The following is a 21,896-nucleotide window of genomic DNA, read 5'->3' as shown; positions in this document are numbered from 1 at the left end:
GTTTTCTGAGCCCTTTTTGGCCCAGTTTTTTTTTTTTTTTTCTTGGCTAATAGAAAAAGAAATCCCTACCATAGTCTTCCTCCATTCAGTCCAAATATTCTGCCTCACATTTTCACAAGTAATGTGGTACACGCACTACGCCCCATATACATTCCAAGATATTAAAATTTAAGCTTCTGCTCAGTTTCTCTATAAACTTGCTTGTAATAAACTAGATGCCACTAGAAATCTGGTGTAGCATTTCCCTCTAGTGGACAAGTAAGGGAACAGCCCAGAACTAGGATTTTTTTTTTTTTAACTTTTTTTCAGTTCTCATATATAGCCATTCTCTTAATGTCTTAATATTTGGAATACCAAGATCCAGTACAGAGAAACACAGGGCACATAACAAAGGAAGTAAAGGAAAACAATTCACAAGATAGTGGAAATAGGTCAAGTCAATTAGAGCCCTGACTGGAATTGTTCATATCTTGTTGGAGCCCTGGAGGGGACGGGAAACACCCATCCAGCAAAGTGGGGAGTAGAGTAGAGAGATGGTTTTTTTTTGTTTGTTTTTGCTGAGGCAATTGGGATTAATTGGGATTAAGTGACTTGCCCAGGGTCACACAGCCAGGAAGTGTTAAGTGTCTGAGAACAAATTTGAACTCAGGTCCTTGTGACTTCAGGACTGGTGCTCTATTCACTGAGCCACCTAGCTGCCCCATGGGTATTCTCAGTTTAGTTACAGGGAAAGGGAATGAGAAGCTTGGCTAAGAGGACTGCTGTTGTTTCATGCTGGTGAGAGGAGGAAAGCTTGGGGAATTGGCAGCTAATTGATATTTAAATTGGGAGTAGTGGGGGCAGGGATTTTTGGTCATCACTGGTGATCTCACTCTGATAGAATGATTCAATTTTTTTAACTTCCTAGGGTCTCCTCCATTTAGTGGGAAGGAGAGGCCATATGGGCCATTACTGAAACTATACCTATAAGGAATCTGTCTATATCATACATTCTTTAAGTGGTACTTGGAAAGCCCTCTGCTCAAAAGCATCATCTTTACCACCTTAATTTCTACCAACAGAAATTCAACATTTTAGAGCATAAAGATTTTGCTTGAGATTTCTTGAGAAATTAAGATTTGAGTTTTGGGGATAAGAATTCATTATTTTGTAAAAAAAAAAAAAAAAAAAAAAAAAGTTGGAAAAACTGGACAGCAGTGCATTAGAGATTGAACCTAGACTCACCATTTATACCATTTTCCAAGATGAGATTAAAGTGGCTAGATGACCTTGATAAAATGGAGATTTACAAGAAAATTTTAAGAGCATGAAATATATGATTGATCAGACTTATGGATAGATGAACAATTTATGAATATACAAGAGATAGAGAGCAGTGTGAGGTATAAAACAAACAATTTCAATTACATTAAATTAAAAAGAGGTTATATAAATGAAGCAAATGTAGCCAAAATCAGAAGGAAAGCAGAAAGTTGGGGAGAGGGAGATTTACAGACAGATCTCATATAAAGGTCTCATATCTCAAATACATAAAGAACTTTGTCAAGCCCATAAAAACATGTAATTTTCCAACTGACAAATGGTGCAAAGATATGAACAGACAATTTTCTGATGAAGAAATCAAAACAATTTATAGTCATATAAAAATGTTCTTAAATTATTATTGATTAGAGAAATGCAAATTAAAACTACCTTGAGATATCATTTTATACCTATTAAACTAAAGTGATCAAAGGGGAAAACAACAAATATTGGGGGAGAGGTATAAAAATTAGAACACTAATTCATTATGAATTGTGAACTGATCCACTGATTTTGGAGAGCAAAATTTATACCCAAAGAATTATTAAACTGCCTATTCCCTTTGACCCAGCAATACTACTACTAGGTCTGTTTCCAAAATGATTAAGGAAAAGGGGAAAGGATAATCACAAAATAATGAAGAATAAAATGAACAAAACCAAGACAGCATTGTATAGAAGGATAATAATATTGTTTTAAGAACAACTTTAAGCAACTAAGTCATTTTGATTATTATAATTACCCAACTAGCTAGCTATAGAACATGTGAAGGAACATGCTTCCTGTATCCAGAGAAAGAACTGATAAATAAGTGTTTATAGAATGATTTTACATTTGCATACACATACACACATTTGTGTCAAATAGTAAACATCTCTAAGGTGGGGTGGGGGAAGGGAAAAATGGGTAAAAAAAGAAAGTTACATGATAACTTTATTACCTATTTAAAAGGAAAGCAAGTTATACATAATAGATGTGCAGTTTCTTGTACAATCATCTTTAATTTTATCCTACTATGTTATGGAAATTCTTATTTTATTTCTTAAGTTCAGAATAAAATAAATATTTTTTAAAAGGTAGGAAATTAAAAAAAAAAAAAAAAGAAATGCCTGTAAAATGCATATTTCAGAGAAGCTGGAGCCAAGATGGTAAAGGCAAAGAATCACCCAAATTCTCCAAACGTCTATCTTTAAATAATGACTCTGAACAAATTTTAGAGCATTGGAACCATAAAAACATGGAGAACAATTTTCCTGCTGAAGACAACTGAGAAAGTCAGCAGAAAGGTCTGGAGCACCAGTGTGAGAGTGCAGCACAGTCCTGGCCCCAGAAAACCAGGAGCATGTTTTGGGGCCTCTGAATCAGTGACAGCAGCAGTTTTCAGAAATCTGGAAATCTCTCAGCCCTACTTTAATAACAAGGTAAAAGCCAAGTAATAGTCTAGGGAAATGAACAAAGAACAGAGAAAGATTCTGACTATAGAAAGTTAATATAATGATAAGGAAGATCAAAACACATACTTAGAAGAAGATAACAAAGTCAAAGCTCCTACATCCAAAGCTTCCAAAAGATAAGATTTGTTCTCAGGTTGTGGAAGAACTCAAAAGGATTTTGAAATCAAATAAAAGAGGTAGAGAAAAATGGGGGAGAGAAATGAGAGTGATGCAAATGAAAGAACAAAAAGTTAATGAGGAAAAAAATACCTTAAAAAGAAAAATTAGCCAAGTAGGAAAGGACATACAAAAGCTCACTGAAGAAAATAATCCCTTAAATTAAGGGATTTAATTTTATTCCCAATTTTTGGGAATTCCCAAATTGGGAATAATAAGGGAAAATTAAATTAAGCAAGAGGAAGCTAATAACTTTATGAGGAATCCAGAAACAACCAAATAAAATCAAAAGAATGAAAAAATAGAAAACAATATCAAATATCTTATTAAAACAAGTGACCTGGAAAATAGATTCCAGAGACATAATTTCAAATTATTGATCTGCCTGAAAACCATGATCAAAAAAAAAAAGAGACTAAATATCACATTTCAAGAAATTATCATGGAAAACAGTCCCAATATTCTAGAACCAGAGAGTACAATAGAAATTGAAAGAATTCATGAATCATTTCCTAAAAAAGATCCCAAGATAAAAACTACCAGCCAAAACTACTATAGCTAAATTCTAGAACTCCCATGTCAAAGAGAAAAATATTGCAAACAGAAATAATTCAGAAATAATTATTCTGAAAGAAATAATTCAAGTATAGTGGAGCTGCAGTCAGAATAATACAAGATTTAACAGCCTCTATATTAAAGGATAAAGGGCTTAGAGAATGATATTCCAGAGAGCAAAGGAACTAGGATTATAGCCATGAATCACCAACCCAGAAAAACTGAATCTAATCCTTCAGGAGAAAAGGTGGATGTTCAATAAAATAGATTTTCAAGCATTTGTGATGAAAAGATGAGCGCTGAATAGAAAACTTGACTTTCAAATACAGGACCCAGAAGAAGCATAAGGAGATAATCTGGAAAGGGAAATCATAAGGGACTTAATAACATAAATGTGTTCACATTTCTACATGGGAGGATGATATAACTCAAAAGAATTTTCTCATTATTAGGGCAGCCAATAGGAGTATATATAGCCAGAGGGCATAGGTGTGAGTTGAATATGAAGAAATAATATCTAAAAAATAATAAAATTAAGGGATGAGAGAGGAATATACTGGGAAAAGGGGAAAAGGAGAGAGTAAAATGGCTTAAATTATCTGCAATAAAAGAGGCAAGAAAAAAATTTTACAGTAGAGAGTAAGATGAGGAGAGAAAAAGTGAGTGAACCTTACTTTCATCAAAATTGTATCAAAAAGTAAACAACATACACACTCAATATGGGCATAGAAATTTATCTTACCTTGCAGGAAAGTAGGAGGGGAAAGAGATATAAAAAGAGAGGATGATGATAAGAGGGAGGGAATCTGGGAAGAGGGGGTGATTAGAAGCAAAACACTTTTGAGGAGGGACTGAGTTAAGATAGAGAGGATAGAATAAATGGGGAGGGAGATACTGTTAGCAAGAATAATTGTGAAAAGAATTTTGAAGCAAGTTTCTCTGATGACAGCCTCATTTCTCAAACATATAAAGAACTGAATCAAATTTATAAAAAAAAAAAAAAATAGAGCCATTCCCCAATGATAAATGATCCAGAGATATGAACAGTTTTCAGATGAACTAATCAAGCTATTTATAGTCACAGAAAAAATACTCTAACTCTTATTGATTGGAGAAATGCAAATTAAAATAATTCTGAGATATCACCTCTTATCTATTAGAGTAGCTAACAAGCTAGAAAAGGAAAATGACAAATGTTGGAGAGAAAAATGGGGGAAATGAAACATTAATGCATTGTTGGTGGAATTGAGAATTTATTCCATCATGTAGCGCTACTTTGAACTATGCCCAGTAAAATCATACATACTCTTTGACTTCACAATACCAATATTTGGCATGTATCTCAAAAGAGATTTAAGGGAAAAAAGGAAAAGAAACTATGTATACAAAAATATTAAAAATATCTTTTAACTTCTTTCTCAGGGGAAAAAATTGGAGAATGAGGGAATGCCCAAAAATTGGGGAATGGCTGAATAAATTATGGTATGTGATTATGATAGAATACTGCTATTCAATTAGAAATGATGAGCAAGATACTTTCAGTAAAACTTGGAAAAGTCTGCATGACCTCTTGCAAAGTGAAATGTATTGTGTACAAACTAATAGCAATGTTGTAGAATGATCAGATATGAATGACTTTACTATTCTCAGCAATACAATGGTCCAAGAATATTCTGAAGTACTTATAATGAAAAATGCTATACATATCCAGAGAAAAAACTGATTGTGTTCGAATACAAATTGAAGCATTTTTTTTTCCTTCAAGATTTTTTTGGGGTGGGAAATCTATGTTTTCTTTTATAACATGACTTTAAATGGAAATATTTTCTATAATTTCACATGTGTCTTCTCAATGGGGGTGGGGGTGAAGAAGGAGGAGAGAATGTGGAACTCAAAGTTTTAAAAAACATGCAAAAATTATTTTGAAAAAAATATTAAATTTAAAAATTGCATATTTCATTTAGTAAGTCAACTATTATTATCTAACAATAATAATGGAAGCATCCACTGACTGGAGCATGGAAGAGAGGATTGTATAAGGATTCATATAGGAACTGGGTGACAGAAGCAGAGGAAAAGCATTGATATGGTTTATTGTAGGTTTTCAAAGTCAAATTTTGAAAAAGTTTACACTTGTTGTTGACAAAGAAAATGTTGTTGACTTTTTAGAAACACCTTATGTCCCTTTTCAATGGGTTCTAGTTATTCTAGGTTAACCCCCCAAAGACCTGACTTCTGCATCTCTGGAGGATATCCTGTGATACATAAGACCATTTTGAGACAAATGTCCATGTCAGACTTCTAGGGACTATGGCTATATATATATATATATATATATATATATATATATATATGTATATAGCCACAATTCTATTGTTCCATCCATCTTGATCTTCTAAAGCACAGGTCATCGTATTTAATAAATTTAATAAGCTCCTTTATCTCTTTATCATGTCACTATATCTTTATCATGAAATTCAAAACCCTGCTTGCTTTCAAAAACCCTTCATAACCTCAAACCTTTCTACCTTTCCAATCTTCTTATACAGGGCTACTGGTCTGGTAGCTTCTGGTCTAGCTAGCTTCTTGACTCAGCTGCTGACATTGCTATTGCCGATTCCCTTCTTCCTCCAATCTTTCTTCATCTCTGCTAAGAATAAAGATAGGCGATTTTCCCCTAACCTGAATTCCTGACTCCAGCTGATTTTAAAATACGTGGTCATCACACCTTTATCTCTTTATCATGTCACTATATCTTTATCATGAAATTCAAAATCCTGCTTGCTTTTAAAAACCCTTCATAACCTCAAACCTTTCTACCTTTCCAATCTTCTTATACAGTACTCTCCTTCATATATTATGTGATACAGCGACACTGGCCTTTTTGCTGTCCTTTACAGAAGATATTCTACCTTCCAAATTAAAGAATTTTCAATGGCTATCCCTCATAAGCATTCTCACTTCTCATTTCCATATCCTGGCTTCCCTGCTTCCTTCATGTCTCAGTCAAATATTCCCATGTATGCAAGAACCTTTCCTATTCTCCCTAAGTTTAATGCCTTCCCTCTGAAACTATTTTCATTTTATCTTGCCTTTATCTTGTTTACATATAATTGTTTACATATTAAATTGCAAAACCATTTATCCAAGAAACTATCTATAAAAATGTTTACCCAATTTTCTGCTTTCCTACTGATTTTGGCTACATTTATTTATTTATTTAAAAAATGAAACAAAACAAAAATGCAATTTTTAAATTTAATGTAATCAAAATTATCCATTTCACATCTTACTCTGTTCTCTCTCTTATTTATTCATAAATAGTTCAATTATCTATAAGTTCATATTTTCTTGTAATGTCTCTATATGTAGGTCATGAATTGATTTTTAACCTTGGTAAATTACTATGTTATGGGAATCCTTGTTTTATTTCATAAGCTAAAAATTAAAATAAACAAAGAAAAAAATATTGTAAGCTATTTGACAGGAGGGACCGGTTGTTTTATTTTGATTTTTGTTTTTGTTTTGGCTTTTTTTTTCTCCAAGAAAAGTGCTTAGAACATAATAGATATTTAAATGCTTATTGATTCGACTATTCTTAACTTTAGTCATAAGTTACCTTTCCCAAGAAAACCCCAAATGGGGTGAGGAAAAATCAGACATCACTAAACAACAACAATGATTGTGGCAGTTGGGTGATACAGTGGATCTGAGCACTGGATCTGAGTTCCAATTTGGCCTCAAACACTTCCTAGCTGTGTGACTCTGAACTAGAAACTTAACGCTGTTTGTCTCAGTTTCTTCATTTGTAAAATGAATTAGAAAAGGAAATAACAAAGTACTCTGGTATCTTTGCCAAGAAAAGCCCCAAAAGGGTAATGAAAAGCTAGACAAGACTGAAACTATTCAACAACAACAACAACAACTTGACTTGATCTGAATCACAAGTATAGAGCTTAGGGTTTATAAAATAATGTAAAATATAATAGGATTTGGAAAATAGGTTTGGATTCAGATTGTGGAGGGGTTTGAATAACAGGTTAAGAAGGAATATGACTATCAACCAGAGAACACCAAGTATTTTAGTTCTATTCAATTTATCAATATTATGGATGTGGTTTTGTTGGGAAAAATTTGATCTTTCCCTCTCCCCTATGAAATGGGGAGTGGTTGAATTCTATATTAATATAATAGTATATTACAATATACATAATATATTATGATGTGAGTCCCAGAAGATATCACTATAACAGGGCCTCTCTTAAGACTCCTTTTCCCTTCCCCCATTCTCTTCAGATCTGATCATGTCTCCCACACATGCTCTCTAGTCAGTGGGAAGATGGAGGAATGGGACTTGAGATATCCTTCCAAATTCCCTGGTACAAAATTTAGGAAGGATTTAGTCTAATATGAAATTCCCCATTGCAAAGGCTTCCTTTTTTTCAAAGCTTAAAAACAAACACCTTAAAATACATATTAAAAATATAATTCATAATATGCTTCAAACATCAAAATCATCTTTTGACTGTCAAGGGGAAATCATTATCTGCCAATTAAATATCCTTTCCTCTGTCACATTTCCTACTGTAACACACAAACAGTGGTTCCTTTTAAAATCATATTATCTTTATCTAACGATCATTTTGTTTTGTTTTTCAAGTTAATAACTAGTGGGGGGAAAAAAATTTATATAGCAAAGCAACCCTTAGTGATTAAGCTTGTCACTCACTGCTTCAGGCAATAAACAAAAACGGAGACACTATGAGTGAGTAGAATACATTTACCAATGATTTCTCAAGAAGCCAGAATTCAATCATTCTCAGTTGGATTCCTTTAATAAACTACAGCTAGGAGCCAGGGAAAGGAATGGACTTTAATTTCTAAGAAATGACTCAATTTTCTTGGGAAGAGCCCTTTTACTTTGTCATCATTGTGATCATTGTGCTCTGTTTTATATTCTTTTATAGTCCCTCTCCAAAGAGCTTATTTTATTTTATTTTAATTCATGCTGTATCTGAAGGACAATGTTAATTTCAACTTTGTCTTGGAACAAATACAGTTCGTAAGTTCTTTATCACTTTATGCTTCTTTTGAGATAGTGTGTACAGCCTTTCCACATAAGCTGTAAGACATAAGAAATGACAAAGGAAATAGGTTCAGAGAAACCTGGAATGACTTGTATGAACTGATGCACAGGGTAGAGAACAGGAACAGGAGAACAATTCATACAATATCAACAACATGATGAAGGCAAACAACTTTGAAAATTTAAGAACTCTGAACAATCAATCCAATCACCAAACATAATCGCTGATGATTAGAGATAATCTGGATAAAATAGGTGATGGATTCAAGATACAGGATATACATATTTACGATATGGCCAATGTGGGAATTTTTTTTGCTTGACTGTCTATTTGTTACAAAAGTTGTTTTTTCCCCTTTTAAATTGGGGATGAGTGAGAAGGAAATAAATGCTCATTAATTGAAATAGGAAAATAAAATGATAATAGCAAATAAAATAATTTGACTACCTGGGAACATTTGTATAAACTGTCACAGTTTAAGGTCAGTAGAATCAGGACAATTTATATACTGACTACAATGCAATATACAAAAACATTGATAAACTTTAACAACTGTGATTAATTCAATGACCAACCATGAGTTTAGAAGACTGACGGCATGTGTTTCTCACCTCTTGGCAGAGATGAAAAACTACAGATGCATAATGTGACATGTTTTTAATTGTAACTACTGTATAGGCTTGCTTTATTTTATTATTCTTATGTGTTATAAGAGAAGGTTTTTATTTGTATGTGTGAAAGGATTTGTAGGAAGGAAAAAGGGATGGTGATAATGAAGCCAAAAATAGAGTTAAAGAAAGAAAAAAACCTGTCAGTGAAACATTTTGAGAAATACATAGGGAAAAAAAAAACAGAAGGAAGTTCTTAGAGAGATATGGACAAGCAGAACAGTATTAGAACTATCAAATTGCTTACTGTGTATTTTTAAACAAGCTATATTTAGTAAAAATTCACATATGCAAGTTTCTTATGCAAGCCTCTTTTTCTATTATGTTTGTTGATATTTGTCAAGCTCATGACCATAAAAAAATGTTTTTAAATAAGCCAAGCCCATTTCAATAGGCATGTGATAGAGCCATCCACATTCAGAAAGAAAATATGGATCAAAGCATAGTATTTTCACCTTTTGTTGTTATTCTTGTTTGCTTCTTCTTTTTTATTTCTCTTTTTTTTTCCCCTTTTGATCTGATTTTTCTTCAGCAACATGACCAATATGGAGATAAATTTAGAAGAATTGCACATATTTAGCCTATATTGTATTGCTTGCTATCTAAGAGAAGGAAAAAAAGGAGGAAGGGAGAAAAATTTGGAACATAAGGCTTTACAAAGGCAAATGTTGGAAACTATCTTTGCATGTATTTGGAAAAATAAATCTCTATTTAAATTTTTAAAAAATAAAATGTTTTCACAAAATAAATAAGCTAAGCAAAGCTTTCAAATATGATTCTTCATATTTGAGTTTAAGTTTAAGTTTTGTTGAACCTCAAAGAAAGAACAGAATTAAAACTACTACCTTTAGTTTGCATCTGAATCATACATTTTTATCTACACCGATGGATCTTATTTATTTTATTTCTCATATAGAAGAAAGCACTTCTATGCATTCTACCTCATATAATCTTGTCCTCTAAAATCATGGCTTAATTTGTTTAATTGAGTTAGTTATTATTTACTTGGAAGATTGCAAATGCTAATTGAGATCCTCACATTCTTCTCATAGAGTGAAGATGGGAAAAGGAAGACAAAAATCAACCAATATATAGACAAATATTTTATGATCATACCCAGTGACATATGAATGCTACAATTGCTTCCAACTGACTGAAACAGGGAATTCAAGTAACATTTCATTCTACTAGAGTAATCAGAGAGCATAGGATAATAAATTTAGAGTTGGAAAAAATAAACCTTAAAGGTAATTGATTCCCTCACCCTCATTTTACAGATGAGAAAACTAAAGCAAAGAAATCAAGTGACTTGTCCAAGTTCATAAAAGTAGGGAATGACAAAAGCAGAATTCAAACCCCTATCTTCTGACTTTAAATCGAACATTCTTTCTACTGTAACACACTGTCTTACATGATTAAATATTTTGTTGGAAAACATGTCTTATTATATTTATTTGTATTCATATGTCATTTTATTGTTATATTTTTATTTATTTTTTAAGAGTCTGTAGGGAGGCATATTGGAGTTAAGAGTTAGAGTGGAGAAGACCTGGCTTTAAATCTTGTCTCTCTCATTAGCTACTTATATGAACTTAGGCAAGACATTTAACCTCTTTCAGCCTTGGTTTCTTCATTTGTAAAATTAGATTAATAATAAATGTAGCATCTGACTGTTGAGAAGCTAAAATGAAGGAATAGAAGCCTTTCAATGGAGAAATGTCAATTATTTCTTGCTTCCCTTTCATCATCAAACTCCTAGAGAATTTGGAAGAATGTAAGAAATTCTACATTTTAAAGAATTCCCTAGCCTCCAACTGATTTTTGTGGCATTTTTGTCTCCAAAACCATTGTCAGTTATCCTGACACTATACCCAGGTCACTGTATATAGTGTCACTGTACCCAGATTGTTCCAAGAGAAAGTGAGGCATGTGACCTTGCACAGCCCTCCCTCCCTTAAATCCAATTTATTTGCATGTCATGACATCACCTTCCTAATGTCTTGGTCCTCTTCAAGAACAAAGAACAAGTGACAATAGGGCAGCGAGGTGGCACAATGGATAGAGTGCTAGGTCTGGATTCAGGAAGACTCTTCTTCCTGAGTTCAAAACTGGCCTGTTATACTTACTATGTGACTCTAGTCAAGTCACTTAATCCTGTTTGCCTCAGTTTCCTCATCTGTAAAATGAAATGGAGAAGGAAATAGCAAATTACTCCAGTATATTTGCCAAAAAAAATTCTAAATGAGATAATGAATCAGACATATCCGAAATGACTAAACAACTTCATCTTATTCTAAATGAAGCCCTGGATTAGGTTCAGAGGGTCTGCATTTAAGTTTTATTACATTATAATATATGAGGAAGGTCGGTGGCAAGTGGATAAAGGGCTGGCCTCCTGGCTATTGCAAAAAAATCATACTCCCTTTTTCAGTTCCAGGCATTTTCTCTAGCTATCCCCTCATTCCTGTAATGCTCTCCCTTCTCCACTTCAACTATTAATCTTCCTGGCTTTAAAATCCCAACTAAAATCCTATCTTTCCCAACTCCTCTTAATTTAGTGCCTTCTTTCTGTTAATTATTTCCTATTTATGCTCTGTAGAGCTTGCTAAGGTATATATTTGTTTCCATGTCATCTCCCCTGTAAGGATTCTTACAAGGTGCCAAGTCAGTGGAATTGATGAGATAATGATTCTCTAATTTACATGTAGTCAGTACTTACTATAATTCCACGAGTCACACCTTTAAGAGAGCATATATAAGGAGGAGTTGTCAGGGCCAAGAAGGACAAACCCACTAGAAATTCTCGGAGGAGGAGACAGATTCATTCCATCTTCCACCTTTGTGCTGGCTAGAGCTGAAGCTGGCAGAGGCAAAGGACTAGCGGCAGGAGCTCTCGGAACCAAGGAGAGAGATAGGATTCTAAGAAAGCTAACTGGGCTCCAGGAAGGAGAAAATAAAGGATTTGGACTTTAACTCCTGGCTGCATTTGGGGTGATTACACTGAACTGAAACTAAGACTGCCTCCAGAAGCCCCCCAAGAAACCTGCTCCCAGAAAACTTTATATTTTAGAGAAGAATATTACATCCCCCATTTGTTTGTAAACTGCTGGATAGCAGGAATCATTTTTTTTTTTTTTTTGCCTCTTTTTGTATCTGTAGAGCTTAGCACAATATTTGACAAATAATAGAATTTTAATGAATATTTATTGAATTGAATAGATGCAGAAAATTCAGAGTTCAAAACCAGTAAGCCTGGGCAAGTCATTAAAGCTCTGTCTGTCTTAGTTTCCTCAGTTGTAAAATGGGAGAAATAATAGCCTTAACCCTTCCAGGTTGTTGTGAGGATAAAATAAGATTATTTATAAGGAGATACATAAGCTTTAAAGCACTCTACAAATATTACCTATTATTACACTGAGTTTGAGCTCTGTCTCTGCCACTTATTACTTATGAACTTGAACAACCTTTCTGAAGATCAATTTCCCCATCTGGCAAGTGGAAATGACATTGCTTTCATTACCTGACTAATAGCATTGTTGTGAGAATCAAAGGAGATAATATATGTAAAACACTATGTAAAGTCAGTAACAATTGATATCCAATTTCAATCCTTCAACAGATGCTCCAAAGTGAACATGTGCCTATGGTTAATATTTTTACTTTATGTGAAAAAATAATCAATACAGTTCTTCTTTTACACATAAAACATTCCTTGGTCTGCATTCAATAGAACTTCCTTTTTACTTTAATTACCAAATATGACCAAAGAAGACATTTGTCTGAAGCAATTTGTGAAATTGTATATATTTTCAGGAAAGGTCAAATTCAATCTCCAGCATCCATATACACTCATAATCATGTTTGTTTATCTACATATGCATGTATAGGTATATGCATTTAACATAATATCTGGCACATAATAAATTATTAATAAATGTGAGTTGGCTATGTATATATGTATGTATATGTATATCTGCCTACATAGATCTATCTCTAAGTAGATATACATAGATACATATTTATATATTATATATGTATGTGTGTCTATATGTAGAGTGCATGGACTCATAGTTTATCTTTGCAAAATAATGTCTTGTTGACATGAAAAGTGACATTTTCCATCAGTACTTCATCATACTGGAGGTAAGATGACATAATAAATCCTCTGTGTTTGACACTAGCCTAATGTACTCTAAGTTAATGTTCTTCCATGTTTTAATATGATGACATCTGTCCAGGGTGGTTTTAAACTCTAATTATTCAGGACTGGTGGGATGATAAGGAACAAGGACTTGTTCTTGACTGGGGGATATAGTGATATTTGCAGCTGGCTAAAATCCAGGAACTCTATCAACAGGCTACTTTTGTCCCTTAGCTCCAACACTGCTGGAGTCAGGAAATTATTTTATGAGCTATAGCTTAACCTGATGTGACCTGATTTTTAAACAAACTTGAGCATCCATGGAGTGCATGCACAGTACTCTTGGGGAGGTATAAACTTATTCTAAAGAGATGGACTTTTTTCCCCAATATCTGTGAAAACCTTCTTTGGGAAGTCCTCTAAGACTATGACATATTCTTTTAAATATACTCAAATATTTGTGACAAATTTTAAACCTTTGAAAATAGATTTGATTTATATAAGCAGTGGAAAACATTCTAGAGTTCAGTCCAGTGAGTAAAGTAAATGAACAAACAGGATCATTCTATTTGAGATTCAAAAACAAAGTGTGAGAAATGCTGGTACTATTTTTAATTGTGTGACTATGAAGATACTACTTAAAGAGAAATTCAGAAATTCTATATTCAGAAACAATTAAGGAATTTACAATCTATTAAAACGATGCATACATAACTAGTACATAATGTAAAACTTGAGAGAGAGACAGAATAAAGATCTAGATAAAATATTCTGGGAAAATGTTAAGAGGGATTTAGCTGGGGAGAGATCAAGGAAGGTTTCATGGAGGAGGAAACTTCTAAATTGTACCCTGAAGGAAGAGAAGACTTTCAACATAGTAGTAATTGACAGACCTCGGATTTCCTAAGTATTCCACTTCCAAATACAGGGCTCCTTCCACTACATCACTTTGTGATTCATTCTTTTAAGAACATAAATGAGACAAAGTTCTATAGCTGCCCCAAAACAAATGGTGGAGCAAAGGTTGTCATCTCACCCTAAAGCTATCTTAACTATAAATCCTAGAGAACCAAGCACCATTACTGTTCCATTTACCTTTTAACTAGAAATTTTTTACTATCTCAACAAATTCCAGTAATAACTAGTTGACTTCTTTATTCTGCTCCTAATCCTGGTGAGGCTTCCTCTTGAATCTTTTCTTTTACTCACAGTGTAAGTCAGAATCTCCCTATTTGGGCTCCAGGATTGTTTCTGATTTGAGATTCAAACTGCTTATTATCATCTGAACTCAAGCAATTCCCCTGACTCTGATCTATAGAATATCCCTGAAGTTTTCCGTTTCCTGACATATAATCCAAGAATCAATCCATCCTCATATATTTTGAACTAGTATTAGGGAAAAAAAAAAGATTCCTCAAGTACAATTTTTTATATATCTTTGCCCCACTACTGTCCTCTCTCACTATGGTGGGTCCCCAAACATATTCATATATCTATGTTGTCAGTATAAACATCCATTAGAGCATATATAACATATCTAAAACCAATTATATTAAAATTATGTCAGTCCCTGAAATCATTAAAAATCTATATATGCTTTTTAAAGCATTACCTCCAACACACAGATACACAGACAGACACACAAAGAAACAATATACATCTGATTCAAACCACTAGATATGGACATGATAGTTCCTAAGAGCTTTTAAATAGAGTATTACGGAATTACTTTAGAAGTACCAATTAATATTTATTTGGATATCTGGTCATCAGATTTGAGCATTTATCTCAATTTATGTGATGAAGTTATATAGAGGCAGGGTAGTAGAATAGAATGCTAAGCCTGGGACCAAGAAATCATCTTACACTTTATACCAAGATAAGCTTCAAAATGATATCATTGTCTAGTTTATGAACGGGGAAGAGTTCATAATCAAACAAGAGATAGAAAAGGTAACAGAAGGTAAAAACACCCATTTTGATTACATAAATTAAAATATTCTCACACAAACAAAACCAATGCAAATAAAAGAGAATCAGGTAAACATGGGGAAAAAAATTATTTGCTCTGTTTCTTTGTTAGAGATCTCATTTCTGGGTTATATAGAGAACTAATTCATATTTATAAGAATAAGAGTCATTCCCCAAGGGATAAATGGTAAAAGGATTTGAACAAGCAGTTTTCAAAAGAAAAAATTCAAGGTATAAATAGTCATATGCTCTAAAATTACTTGTAAGTAGAGAAATAAAATTAAAATTTGGCTAATGTGGCAGACATGAAAAATGACAAATTGTGGAAGATCTATGGGAAAACATATATATGCATATATATATATTGACATGTTGGTGGAACTATGAATTAATTCAGCTTTTCTGGAAAGCAATTTGCAACTACACCTAAAAAACTATTCAATTAAGAATTCCCTTTGACCCAGTGATACCACTACTAGATCTTTATTCAAAAAAAATCAAAGAAAGAGGAAAGGGACCCACATGTAGAAAAGTTTTTATAGCAGTTCTATCTGCAGTAGCAAAGAATTGGATATTAAGAAGGTACCAATCAATTGGGGAATTACTGAATAAGTTGTGGTATATGGAAAGTAATGGAATACTACTTTGCTATATGAAATGATGATTGATGAAGGGTAAATTGAATAGAATCATGAGAACAATGTTTACAATAATCAAAACATTGTAAAGATAGTTGCCTTTAAAAGGCATTAGAATTCTGATCAACTGCAATGACCAACCATGATTATAGAGGATTTACAGTGAGCAGGCTTTTTATCTCTTCATAGAGAAGGGATAGAATCAGAGTGAAGAATGAATATTTTTTCTGACATAGCCAATGTGAGAATATGTTTTTCCTATACATGTTAATAACAGGATACTTTGCTTTTCTTTCTTAATGGAGGAGGGTTGGGAGGGGTAGGCAGGAGAGAAAGTGGAATGAATCTTCATTTGAAAAAAAGAAAGAAAGAAAGAAAATTAACCAGAATAGTAAGAATTTTGAAGAAAATAAAAACAAAAAACCTGTATGATTGCCAAGTCACTGCCAGCGATCAAAAAAGATTTTAGAAAATGGGAGAGGTGGCACAAAAATCAAGAGAAGTTGCTTCAATTTCCCAAAAATGAGAAGATGACAAGATTTGAAAATAGCATTCCAGAGAACTTAAAGTCTTTTTCCTGGAAAAAATATTAAGACACACGATTAAAAGGATGATTTAGAGAGGAAAACAGCAATCAATATAAGTCAGGAGGGCTTTATCAAGAGCAGGTCATGCCAGACTAACTTTATTTACTTTTTTTTTTTTTTAAAGAAGATAATCAGACTGGTAGTTCAGGAGAATGGCTGAGACATAATATACTCAGATTTCAACAAAATATTTGACAAGTATCTCATTATGTTCTTATTGACAAGATAAATATGAGGTAACAGAATAATTAGGTAGGTTTGGAATTATTTGAACACCTGGACCAAAATAGTAGTCATTTATGAGTTTATATTATTCTATAAGGTGGTCTTTAGTAGATTAACCCTTTGGATCTGAGATCTTTTTTATCATTGACTTGATATTTTTATCAATGACTTGATTGAAGCCTGAATGGAATTTTAATAAAATTTGCTGTCAAAAAAAAAAAAAACAGTAAGCACACCAAAACATTTTGCATGATGGGATCATGACTCCAAAAGATCTTAATGAGCTGGCATGGGAGGTCAGATCTAATATGACTTAGTGTAATGGGGACACAAAATCAACTTTAGGTTAGAGAAAATCATCTTCATAAATATAGAAATAAAAAAGTGTATGTATAGATGAAAATAAAAACAAAATGAATCAATGGTATGACATGCAGACTAAAAAACCCATCTTATCTATATTGAGAGACAAAGACCAGAATAAGGAAGGGAATCATTTGGTAATATCCTACTATGAGGAAACTACATCTAGGTTACTGTGCTCAGTTTGATAAACATTTTAGGAAAAACATTAATAAATTTGAGCACATTCAGCAAAGAATAATCTATTTGGTAAGAGGTACTGGACAACATAGCTTATAAGAATTCAAAGAAATATGCATATTTGACATAAAGAAGTAAAAACTATGGGATATCATATTATCAGTCTTTATGTATTTCAGAAGGATTGTACATGTGGGAAAGGAATTATACCTGTAATACCTAGAGGTCCTAGAAGGCAGACCTAGGAACAAAGGGTCAAATTTTCAAAGAGGTAAATTTATTTTTGATATAAGGAAAATTCTTCCTGACAATTACAATGATCTGAAAACAGTCTATCCTCAAAGAAATCACAGATTTTTCCATTGCTAGGGGTTTTCAGAAAACTTCAAAAAACTGCATAACTTTTTTTTTTGGGGGGGGGAGAAAGATATTTTCAAAAGAACTTGATGGTCCCTGAAGTCCCTTCCCACTTTTGTTTGTGACTTCCATTCTTAAAATGACTGAAAAAGACATATTTTCTCCCATCTCTGTGTCTTTGCACAAACTGATCACTCGATTCTGACAATCTTCTGCCTCATTGGTACAATCTCTTAGAATCCCAAACATTTTTCAAAACTCACTTAAATCATCTCTTACAAGAAGTCTTTTCTGATCCTATCAGCCACTAGTACAGCACCATCCTCCCCAATTGCTTATCTATTTTATCTATTTTGAATTTATTTTTATATTTCCCTTGATATTGTGATCCCTAAAGGCAAAGATCATTTCTTTTGCCATGTTTATATACTGAGTATCTAGCAAAATACCTGCCATATAATAGGCTTTTTGATCAATGCCTGTTGTTAGATTCATTTAATGACTGAATGATCAATTCATCAAGGTCAGTATAGGGGAGAGACTTACAATGAGAAACTCTAGCATCTAGTCTTGATATTTCCTAGTTGTGTTATTGTGTGAAACTCACTAATAATAATAATACAACTAGAAAATATTAGGACTAGAAGTTATAGTTGGGTAGCTAGAAGGTACAGTGGGGGCAGTACTGGGACTAGGCAGGAAGATTCATCTTCCTGAATTCAAATATGGTCTCAGACACTAGCTGTGTGACCCTTGACAAGTCACTTAATCTTATTTTCCTCAGTTTTCTTATTAGTAAAATGATCTAGAGAAGGAAATAGTAAAACACTTCATTATCTTTGCCAAGAAAACGCCTAATGGGATCATGAAGAGTCAGACATTATTGAAAATGACTAAACAATAAAAACATGAGACACTTCCTCTCTTTATATCTCTATTTTTTAATAATTAAAAAAAAAGGAATGTTAATACTTTCATTACCTATCTTATAGGATTATTATACTTAGTAAACCTTACAGGTTAGGGGACCTTTATCAGAAACTTGGCTGTAAAATTTTTTTCTCAGCTTTGTACTCCTCTTTTAATATTGTTTGTGTTGATTTTATTTATGCAAAAACTTCTAATTTAATGTAATCAGTTGTTTATTTTGCATTTCATAATGTTCTCTAGTTCTTCTTTGGTCATGAATTCTTCCCTTCTCCAAAAATCTGTTGGGTCACACGTTCATTCTTAAACATTGAAATCCAGCTTCCATTTCCATTCCTCTACTGAAAGCATTTTTTCTGAAGATCATCAGTGACCTTTTAACTTCAAAACCTTTTCTCAATTCTTACTCTTCTCCATATTTGGAACATTTCATGCTATTGGCTCTGCCATTTCTTTGCAAAATCTCCCCTGCTGCATACCTTCCCTTAGTTTTGGATGTAGAATCTGTCCTACATATACAGCCATTGTCTGGCAGAATGCTGTTACAAGTTAGAAGCAGCCACCAGCGGGTGGCTCCTGTATCACAATATATTGCACCTGAACGTGGGGCATAGTACAAGAATTACAAGAAGAAGAAGAAGAAGCACCCAAAAGCTGTTTGTGAGTAGGATCCTCCCAAAGTTCCTTTAGTAACCTGTGGGAAAAGAAAGGGAGAAGAGACCTGGTAAGAGTTGGGGTAATTAAATGGACCAACACATCAAAGGGCCGAGCCAGGAGACTGATGAGAGAATTAAATGTCCTCTTCTTTGTTTCAAAGTTTGCCTCCATGACATCTCATAAGATCAACACCTGCTATAGTATTTCACTCTACCACCATCCAGAGGTGATTGTGCTGCTTGCATTCCTGTGTGCAGACTCAGACAACAGCAAATACACAAATTTACTGACCATGCTGTGGGGGGGAAATATACATAAAACAAAAAAACAAGGAATTGTTAAGGACCATTCCTAGGTGAAAGGGCAGATCAGTTCTCTGAGAGCCTCCACAACTGTGAATCATAACTTCTGAAAGAGTTGCAAAGCAGCCTTTACTGACACAGGTGTTGCTTGTGGACTGGGAATGAAATAAATTGGAGGAAAAGGGAAAAGGAGAGAGGTCAGAGAACAGCAACTGCCTCTCAGTCTCCTTGAATTGTCATCATCCTCTCACATAAAGAGATCCATTCTACAGGTCTGAGTTAGATCGCAGCAGCCACTGGCAGGTGGCTCCTGTGTTACAACAGAAGCAGTTTAAGGATCAGTATATACTCAAAACTCAGATTTCACAAGTCTCCTCTGATGTCTCTTCTCTTATTTTCTAACTAAAGGATCTTTTGGTTCAAGCCAAAGACATTTAACTGAATAGCAAAGCAAAATAAATGACAACAATGACTCCTTTCATCCATAGAAAAAAATAGTCCCCATAAATTGACATCCCTGGTGAAAAAAGGGACACAGGGAATTTTTGAGTGAGAAACACACCTGGAGGGGCATTTTTAGAGCTAGAAAAATAACATCATCATATTGCTCCCGACTTCTTCATGAGTTGATGATGCTTTCTATTCTCCCACCACCACCACTGCTACTAAACTAAAATGCTTCTTCTTCTCTGTCAAGGACAGTATTTGCAAGCTCTTTACGCTTTTGTGTGTGTGTGTGTGTGTGTGTGTGTGTATGTGAAGCAGAGCCCAGCCAGCTAAGATACTTTAAGTGTTTTATTATTTTTTAACTGCTCTTTCTTTTTTCTTTTGCAATCCCAGGCTCTTTCAGCAAAACTCTGATCTGAATTATGATTTGAAAGTTATTTAAACTCCTGTCATACCACTGGATTCCCTTTAGTCTAAGTACCCTTCAATCATCCTGGAGAACAACATTCGTTGTTGTTCAGTCACACTTCACTCTTCATAAACCCATTTGGGATTTTCTGGGCAAAGAAACCCAAGTTTCTTTCTCCTGCTATTTTACAGGTAAAGAAATTGAGGAAAACTAGGTTAAGTGAATTGACCTTGGGCAATTACCCAACGTCACACACTTGGTAAATGTCTGAAGCTTGATATGAATTCAGGTCTTCCCTAGTCCAAGTCTGGCACTCAAGCCACAGTATCACTCTATTTAGCAAAATTACAAAGGAGCTGGGCAGGGAAGAATGAAAAAGTTTCTTTCATGCCCCAGTAATGTTCCCCGTTTTCATACAAATCAACTCTGGAGCAAAACTGAAAAGTAACTGTGAAAACTGTTGCATTTAGCAATCTTTGCCTTATCTCTTTCAGTTTCCTAGTAACCAAAAATGTTCTTCTCTTTACTTGTATTATTATGTTATCCTGTTCTCCTACATCCCATCCTCTCTTCATCTTCTTTGTTGCATCCTTCAGCCACTTTAATGTGAACAAATTCCCAAAGTCTGTAAAATTGTCACCAGCTCCTTTTTTCTTTTCTTTCTATATTTCAGTCCTTTGAGAACTTAGCCATTTTCTTGGAATGGGTTATCTTCAAATGAATTTTATCAGAACCAGATCAAAATATTATTTAAAAAATTTGAAATGAAGTTAACATGTAATCTTGATGAATCCCTATGTATAAATTAGTGACATTTTTTTTTCCTATTTGAGTTTGACACCATTGGATTAGATCATCTACCTCAGGTAGAAATTTGTGGTGGATACAATTTAATTTTGGAAGCCATGAGAGATTATTTTATAAGATATCTTAAATGCAGGGAGATAAGAAACCAATGGGAGTGGGGAGGAGAAAAAACACCAAATGATATTAAATCCAGTTCTGCCTCTTAATCAATGTTCCCTTGGGCAAATCATCTAAAGTTTCTGGGCCTCAGTTTCTCTATCTGTAAAATGAGAAGATTTGACAAGATGACTACAATATGTCCTTAAATCTCAAAATCTACAACTTTATGATCCAATCCATTCTATTTACCACTCCTAGATCAATCTTTTGACTTTAGGAAGAAGCAGAGCCCCCGAAGTAGACATAAGCTTTCCATAGGATGAGGCAAAGCAAGACAATACTCTCCAGGGGATGGATGTTAGCGACTAGGGCAAAAAAATCAACATTGTTTCTTCCCACCTTAACATAGCAGAATCCCCAGCTTCCAATTGGCAAAATCAAATCAGGAAGGGAACAAACCATGAGTGTTTCTGATGGACACAATGTCGTGACACAATGACTTTACTTGGAAAGTTATTTTGTTCCCATACCAAAATAAGGTCAAAATCTGTACATGATTTAAAC

This window comes from Sarcophilus harrisii, chromosome 2 (assembly GCF_902635505.1).
Source record: "Sarcophilus harrisii chromosome 2, mSarHar1.11, whole genome shotgun sequence".
NCBI classification, from domain to species: Eukaryota; Metazoa; Chordata; class Mammalia; order Dasyuromorphia; family Dasyuridae; genus Sarcophilus; species Sarcophilus harrisii.
This window is presented reverse-complemented; position numbering follows the sequence as displayed.